Here is an 8,889-nt window from a genome sequence, read left to right as displayed (position 1 = left end):
GAAGCTGAAGCTCATGAGAAGAATTACCTGATTTACCTGCTCAAAAAAGTGGTAATGCTGGGAACATGGTGGATAAACTCTAATTAACATTTTGAAAGAGAGTGGGGAAGAATTTGCCCAGAGGAAAGTGGTACCCGAAGCTGTGGACATATTTGGCGTGTGGGAGAGGAAAACCCGGCCACACTGGCTCACCTCTTGCTACATTCCTAGGCTGCGACTCAGGAGGCCTGCAGGGAAGCCAGGGTGGCTCGGGATGACAATGGGCCCTGCGCTGTAGCCCGGCAATGTGTCTCTCCTTCCTCAAGCAGAGGACTCCCCGTGGGGTGGGAGGAAATGAAGAGAGAGACCAAACTGACCTTCATGTCATGACCTGGGTGACTAAGCTCAAGAGTCTTCCACTTATTGTTTGACTTGCATTCCCTAAAAGAAAAAAAAGAAGAAGAAGAAGAAGAGAACAAAGTGGCATTGTCCCATTACTGAGACCATATAACTTGTTTCAGTGTCCTGCTCTCTGTCCCTGCCTCTGCCTACATTTATGGTGGGTCCTTGCTGAAGCTTACTAACATGACTATTTCTTATATACTGTAATACAATTACAAAATAAAGAACTACATCCCACACTCCCATCTGCCTTCCTCTCATTGTCTCCCATTCCACACACCCTTACCTCCATCTTCCCCTACATACGAAACAGACAACTGAACAAGTGACAGAATTCCTTTTATCAAACAACTTGCAGAGTATTACAGAAGGAAGGTCATTTCAGTCCATTTTCTATATTTTTATAGCTACAATGTAATTATCATTGATGTTCAAAATGAACGTTTGCAGCACTGCAAATTCTGTACCCTGAAGGCCTAAATTATATTCATTATAGTTGTATTGCTATTCATTTTGTTGCATTAAAATTTTTTACCATCCCTGTGTAACATATTCAGCAGTAGTGATAATGAAGTAGAAACCCCCATTCTTCAAGAAAGCTTCCTGAATCAATTACCAACAGGAACGGGGAGAACAATAATGGTGTGGGGTTCCTCAGGGAAGGCTGTTTTTACAAACAGGATGGGTGCAGAGCAGCTCTTCTTAACGTCTTCGTGGAGACGACATGAAAAGCAAGTCCAGAATTCTTCCTTTTTCTGAATCTTTAATTGTTAAAAAAAAAAAACAAAACACTAAAAATAGTAATTTTAAAAACACCACTCTAAGGGTCAATAAGCTGTATAATTATAAACCTCAATTCTTTCTGGCCTTATTTATTTTTGTGCACAGCCTCATGAAATATGGGCAGGTAGAGGCCAGGGCATTTGAAAATAGATGAGTAAATGGAGGACTCACAAAATACTCCTTTGAAGGTAATGGAAGATAAATGTAAAGTTGCTGATTGCCTGGTTTGGATGATAAACGGAAACTAGATTTAATTACAAAGATAATAACTAGTATTGACATGAGAAAGCAGTGAAAATTTAATGCTAAGCCTAGTGCACAGAGTCATAGACTTGTTGTTTCTTTAAATAGGCTGAGCTATCAATTGTATTAAAACTTTTAAAGAACCTCCAAGCAAATTTATAATCACAAAATTAGTGCAATAATGACTAATTCAGCTTTTACCTCTTCTCTAAATCTCATGTATCTACAGGAACATAATGCAAAAGATCACTTGAACTGTTCTGGAAATCAGTATATGAAGAAGTACATGTTTTTAGCTAATTCAACCAAGCTGACCTTACTATGAAGGAAGCAAATTTAGAATTTTAGAGGCAAATGCTTAATTGCTGTTTAAAAGTAAAAAGTATGATCTTCTTTTCTGTAATTTGCTATTGTTAGAAAAACTATAATGAGATACTTAAAATTTGACACTAGAATTTAAAAGAATGGTTGCAAATACTAGTTGAGGGGGCTAGAATCACAGCTCATATTCTCATTGCCTGGGGAATCTTCATAAACCTTCAAAGAAATGTTCTCATTTAACATATTATTGGTGGCAGAGTTCCTTAAAGCACAATTTTCACACATGGCTGGGACAGCTGGTGAAACTGCAATCACCTTTGAAGTGAGATGTCTGAAGTCAATAACCAGATTGACCGATCATGGCCCTGCTTGTCTTCACATTTGCAAGCAGGTGTAATGATGGTTGATACCACTTGTGCAGACAGCAATTTTGTGCTAAAAGCTTGCTGCTAAACAACAGGCTTGTTGTCTCTCTCAGTTACCTTCTGTTTATTTCTATGGAAGGGGAAATCAAGACTTCAATAAAAGCTTAGAAATAATTGAAAACCGAATTGTCCTCAGGATGAACAGGCTCGAAGAATGAGGCAACTTAATTCACAGAAATAATAGTTCAGTACATAGTACTAGTATGGATTTGAAAAGCTTATAAATAAGGTATTGTTAAATGCTATTATTTATAAATAGGTATTCAATTCTTCAAAAACTGAGGACTCTTAGGAATTGCATATGCCTTAAAACTGCCCAAACCTCAGGCTGGGCGCAGTGGCTCACACCTGTAATCCCAACGCTTTTGGAGGCTGAGGCGGGCGGATCAACTGACGTTGGGAGTTCGAGACCAGCCTGAACAACATAGAGAAACCCTGTCACTACTGAAAGTACAAAATTAGCCGGCCGTGGTGGCACATGCCTGTAATCCCAGCTACCCAGGAGGTTGAGGCAGGAGAATCGCTTGAACCGGGCAGGCGGATGTTGCAGTGAGCTGAGATCGCGCCATTGCACTCCAGCCTGGGCAACAAGAGAGAAACTCCGTCTCAAAAAAAAAAAAAAAAAAGCAAAAACTACCCAAACCTCATTTTCAAAGTATGGATTTAATGTAGCCAGCTCTCCAATATTCTTCCTAAAAGCAGCCAGGCAGAAATGTGACATTAAATATCTCATTTTATTTTTGTTTAAAAGATGTATCTGTGTTAAAGTGGTTGTAATACTGAGAACAATGACTATGGATTATTTTTAAATCATTGTTTATTCTCATTTGTGTTTACTAATGGTTCTATCATGTTTGTAATTTTTGTAACAGATAAAAATAAGTTAATGGCTGAGCGTGGTGGCTCACGCCTGTAATCCCAGACTTTAGGAGGCCAAGGTGGATGGATCACCTGAGGTTAGGATTTTGAGACCAGCCTGGCCAACATGGTGAAACTTGGTCTCTACTAAAAATACAAAACAGTTAGCCAGGCGTGGTGGTGGGTGCCTGTAATCCCAGGTACTGGGGAGGCTGAGGCAGGAGAATTGCTTGAACCTGGGAGGCAGAGGTTGCAGTGAGCCGAGATTGCGCCACTGCACTCCAGCCTCTGGGTGACAGAGTGAGACTCCGTCTCAAAATAAATAAATAAATAAATAAGTTAATAAAATGTATGTATCCAGGCACTGTGGCTCCTGATTGCAATCCTAGCACTTTGGGAGGCTAAGGCAAGTGACTCTGTTGAGCCCAGGAGTTTGAGATCAGCCCGGGCAACATGGCGAAACTCCATCTCAACTAAAAATACAAAAATTAGCCAGGCGTAGTGGTGCATGCCTGTAGTCCCAGCTACTTGGGAGGCTGAGGTAGGAGGATCACTTGAGCTCAGGAACTTAAGGTTGCAGTGAGCCGTGATCACCCCACTGCACACCAGCCTGGGTGACAGAGTGAGATCCTGTGTCAAAAAAAAAAAAGGAAAAAATATCTAATAGTGAACCAAACCCTAAGAGGCTTCTTTCCACCTGCCCACTAGCAGACCCAGAGATGCTCATGATGTGAAAGGCAGAAATGGGACACATTCATTGATCAGCTAAGAACCCCACTAGATGACAGATGCTATGCTAAATCCTGGACAGTTTTGGGGCCTCCTTAACCTCGTAAGCCCGCCTCCTGTTTTTGTTTTTACACAGGGTCTAAAGACAGGCTGGAGTGCAATAGCATGATCACAGCTCACTGCAGCCTAGACCTGCTAGGCCCAAGTGATCCTCCCACCTCACCCTCCTGAGTAGATTTGGACCACAGGTGTGTACCACCATGCTTGGCTTTTTTTTTCTTTTTCTTTTTCTTTTTTTGGTAGAGACAGTCTCCCTGCACAGAATTCCTGGGCTCAAGTATACTTTCTATCTCAGGCTCCCAAACTGTTGGGATTACAAGCATGAGCCACCATGCCTGGCCCCACCTCCTTTTCAAAAGCACTTTTTATTCATAGGTTTTTCCTGTCAGAACAACATGGGTAATTATTACCTAGATTTAAATTTCAAATCCACTTAAGCAAATACCAAATTTTAAAATGAGACCTCAAAAGAAACTGAAACATGAATGAAAATTAAGGCAAATCAAAGTTAATTGTAATCTAAACTAAGCACATATACAAAATCATTTGCTTTTAGTTTACCTTTTTTAAAGAAGATCTAAGAAGAAATCATTATTGTTAAGTATCAACTCTTGGCCAGGCATTGAGAATTTTAATGTATAAGCTGAATATATAATTTAATCCTCATAATAATCGTATAATAAATGTCATTCCTTTTTTTTTTTTTTTTTTTTTTTGAGATGGAGTTTTGCTCTTGTTGGCCAGGCTGGAGGGCAATGGTCCGATCTCGGCTCACCACAACCTCTGCCTCCTGGGTTCAAGTGATTCTACTGCCTCAGCCTCCCAAGTATCTAGGATTATACGGATGCACCACCATGCCCAGCTAATTTTGTATTTTTAGTAGAGATGAGGTTTCTCCATGTTGGTCAGGCTGGTCTCGGACTCCCCACCTCAGGTGATCTGCCCGCCTTGGCCTCCCAAAGTGCTGGGATTACAGGCGTGAGCCACTGCGCCCAGCCCATTCCTTGTCTTTCAAATGAAGAAACTGATTCCTAGAGAGCTTAAGAAACTTAGCCGAGTCACTCAGCTGATGGAAGCAGATCTAGGGTTTAAATCCACTTGTTCTGATTTCAAAGAGAAACAATCTACAGATTTCTCATAACTACTAAAACAGGGGTAGGAGAAACATGATCTGAAGTGCCAAATACTAGATAAGTTCACTGATGATTCATTAGGTAAAGTTTCTTGTTTAAAACTGTTTTTCCTCAATTATTTGTTTTATCAAGGCAACCAAAGAGATAGAAAATAAATAAATAGTATTAGCCTTTCTCTGACCATTGAGAGATAATGTCTTAAGAGTCTTGAAACAGACAAAATATTACAGCAGAAAATAAGTAGGAATCAAAGTTCCCAGCTGACAAAAAAATAAATAAGTCCATGGCCAGGCGTGGGTGCTCACACCTTTAATCCCAGTGCGTTGAGAGGCTGAGGCATGGTGGCATGCACCTGTAGTCACAGCTACTCGAGAGACAAAGGAAAGAGGATCACTTGAGCTCAGGAGTTCAAGCTTACAGTGAATTCTGTGTCACTGCACTCCAGCCTGAGGAACAGAATGAGACCTGGTCTCCTAAAAAAAAAAAAAAAAAAAAAGTATATGAGAAATTGAGAATGTTTTGCAACAAAATTGCACAAAGGATTATTAAGATACTTTATTTTAATTAATATTTCCTTTTGATACTTACCACAACTAAAAAGCTAAGCTTTTATAAAACATTGAAACCAAAAAACAAAACCTCAAGCTTCACCCATATGAGTTTGCAATAATTAAAAATAATGGATTAGACTTTTAAAATGCAAATAAATTCTAAATACCTGGTCTAGTCATGACCTTCTAAGTCCAGTTATCTCCATTGTATTGGCAGTTACTTTCGATGAGCTACCAAGTGATCTTTTTTTACTAAATCTATTCCCTCCTTGGAGTCTAAGTTTCCTGTTTTAAAACAATAGGAACTAAGTAGCTAAAAACTCTGAAAATAGTAAATCTATCAGTTTTATTCTATATAGATTATATAAAAAGCAGAAATCTTATTTTTGTTTTAGAACTTTGTCAAGTTGCCTCGTATTGAATAATAAGGAAATATAGGTGAAATGTATTTTGGAATATGCAATAAACGTATGTGTATATATATTATATATCACATTATAAATTACAACTTAAAAATCATCTTTGTTGAAATGATACCGTAACCAGGGCTGGGGGTGCCAGATAGAGAAGGTAATTCATAAGGAAGACCTGGTGCTCTCATGCATGCCATCATTCTCTCCTCCCTCCATCCTTAGTAATTCTACCAACAGGGCCATATAACTCAGTCCCATTCCCATTCGCACACACACCTTCCAGCAATATGTTGTCATTTCTATTTCTCCTTTGACATAGCACTTACGGTTCCTTGGTACATATTCCTTCTGAAGGAACAAAGCACTTGTCATTTTACTACAGAAAGCTAGAGAAAATACAGTGTTTCTCAAAAGTGGCGTTTTTGTTAATGGAATTGGATTTCTTGGTTGGGAAGCCATTTAGCATCCCTAACCCTGGGGTACTAAATGCCAGTGACTCCCCTCCCCAGTTGCAACAACAAATTCAAATAAAACAAAACACCAGCCCATATATTTCCATGACCCCTAGGGAGACAGTGTTTCTCTGACTGTCATTCACTATATTATATTCACAGTATTTTTTTTTAACTGACCCTTCTCCACATCAAGAGGGTATTTCTGATTCATAATTTGAAGTTATTTGAAGTACCTTTTCCAGAGGCGAATATAGTTTTAAATGGAGATATTGACCTCTGTAACAATGAGCGAAAAGACAAAAAAAAGTAAGAACTGTGGTAATGTTTACTCAAGAGCAATTAATATCAAATATTCATGATTTGCACTGTATAAACAATATTCTCTTAAATCAGTGGGTCTCAAAGTGAGATCTGCAAACCCTTGGAGGTCTTGGGCAAAGCTGAGCAAGTTGGTCACTCTACTGTCACTTCAAGAAAAATAACTGGCGTTACATGTCACCAATGATAAAATTTAAGCCTTCAAGCTAAAGCTAGAATTTTGAAAAACTTGTATTCTCCACAATGAGCTTGTCAGTTGCCCATTACTTAAAGACATTGTTGATGAAATTGGTGATGATAAGAATAAATGTGATTTGTGATATTGCCTAAAGAAATGTCAACATCTGGAAGATCTGCAAAATCAATGAGCCAATATTTTCTAAATGACCAATGCATGATGTTACAGAATCATGCATGGATAATGATCCATTTAAAGTGCAAGACAGTGAATGAATTTTAAGGTAACAGAGACAAGAAATTCATTGATATGGTTTCAGATACACATTGCAAACAACCTTCAAGAAACTACCACTTGACAAGTTGGATGTAATAAGAGAAAAAAAATCTATAATTATCTTTTTTAAAAATGCTATTTCCAACTACATATCTGGATGAGGCCAGACTGTCTTCTTATACTTCAATCAAAGCAACATTATCACAACAGATTGAATCCAGAAACAGATATTAGAATCCAAATGTCTTTTCTTAGTCCAAACATTAAAGACACTTGTAAAAATGTAAAATACATTCTTATCGCTAATTATATGTTCTATAAAATATATTATTTCTTCATTAAAACATATATATGGTGGTTCACGCCTGAAGTCCCAGCACTTTGGGAAGCCAAGGCAGGAGGATCGCTTGAGCCCAGGCGTTTGAGGCTGTAGTGAGCTCTGATCACGCCACTGCACTCCAGCCTGGGCAACAGAGTAAGACCCTGTCTCTAAATAATAATGTTAATGGCCAGGTGCAGTGGCTCATGCCTGTAATCCCAGCACTTTGGGAGGCCGAGGTGGGCAGATCACCTGAGGTCAGGAATTGGAGACCAGGCTGGCCAACATGGTGAAACCCCATCTCTACTAAAAATACAAAAATTAGCTGGGCATGGTGGCATATCCCTGTAATCCCAGCTACTCGGGAGGCTGAGGCAGGACAATCGCTTGAACCTGGGAGGCAGAGGCTGCAGTGAGCCAAGATTGTGCCACTGCACTCCAGCCTGGGTGACAGAATGAGACTCTGTCTCAAAAAAAAAAAAAAAAAAAGATAAGAAAGAAAAGAATAATGTTAATAAATAAATATAAAAAACATATTACAGATGTTAATATTAAATGATGTGTTATTTTTAAAATCAATTGTTTTAAAGAATTTTCCTTTTTTCTAGTATGGTAAATACTAATAAATAAAATTTTCTAAACAAAAAAGGTTTTTTAATTCTCAATTTTTAAGAGCACAAAAGTGTTCTGAGAACAAAATGAGAACTGCCACATTAGATGGTTAATGCTATGATTTTTAACCAACTCAATTTTTTCCAAATTATTACTGTTTTGGCATACTAACATTCTAGCTATGTGGACTTTTTAGTTTTAATTCTAAAAGTAATCTCTGTTAAAATAAAGAAAATTTCAAGAAAACTTTGACCCTCATATTCATTAAAATGTTTTTAAAAGTGAGAAAGAGTTTCAATCTTCAATATGATATCATACCTGTGATTCTTTAGCACAGTAAGAAAAACGCTGGGAGAAACTTTTGTCAAGTTCCACTATTAGATTCCATAAGGTCAATAGAAATAATTAAATTTCAATACTGTCTTCTTAAAATGTATAGTCTGAGGAATTTCCTTTTTTTTTTTTTTTTTTTTTTTTCTGACACTGAGTCTTGCTCTGTCACCCAGGCTGGAGTGCAGTGGTGCAATCTCAGCTCACTGCAACCTCTGCCTCCCAGTTTCCAACAATTCTCCTGCCTCAGCCTCCCGAGTAGCTGGGATTACAGGTGCGCATCACCATGCCCAGCTAATTTTTTTTACTTTTTAGTAGACACGGGGTTTCACCATGTTGGCCAAGCTGGTCTCGAACTCCTGACCTTGTGATCCATTCACCTCGGCCTCCCAAAGTGCTGGGATTACAGGCGTGAGCCACGGCGCCCAGCACAGTCTGAGGAATTTCTAATTTCATGCTTTATGAAAATTTTAATCAGAATTTTAAAACTGGTTTCTGATATTT

At 38.5% G+C, this 8,889-nt stretch overlaps 1 long non-coding RNA gene across 1 annotated transcript in view; it reads right to left on the bottom strand.

The window, feature by feature from the left end:
* Nucleotides 1–757: 757 nt before the first annotated feature.
* The window catches only part of LOC134732898 (uncharacterized), a 28,033-nt gene continuing 19,901 nt past the window's right edge, over nucleotides 758–8,889 (bottom strand). Inside the window, exons 2-3 of the long non-coding RNA XR_010116464.1 lie at nucleotides 5,241–5,406; nucleotides 758–1,142 (exon numbers count right to left, since the gene is read on the bottom strand). This is a non-coding gene — a long non-coding RNA (uncharacterized lncRNA). The remainder of the gene's footprint in view (nucleotides 1,143–5,240; nucleotides 5,407–8,889) is intronic.

Source organism: Symphalangus syndactylus, chromosome 17, assembly GCF_028878055.3.
Source record: "Symphalangus syndactylus isolate Jambi chromosome 17, NHGRI_mSymSyn1-v2.1_pri, whole genome shotgun sequence".
Taxonomy (NCBI): domain Eukaryota; kingdom Metazoa; phylum Chordata; class Mammalia; order Primates; family Hylobatidae; genus Symphalangus; species Symphalangus syndactylus.
This window is presented reverse-complemented; position numbering and strand designations above follow the sequence as displayed.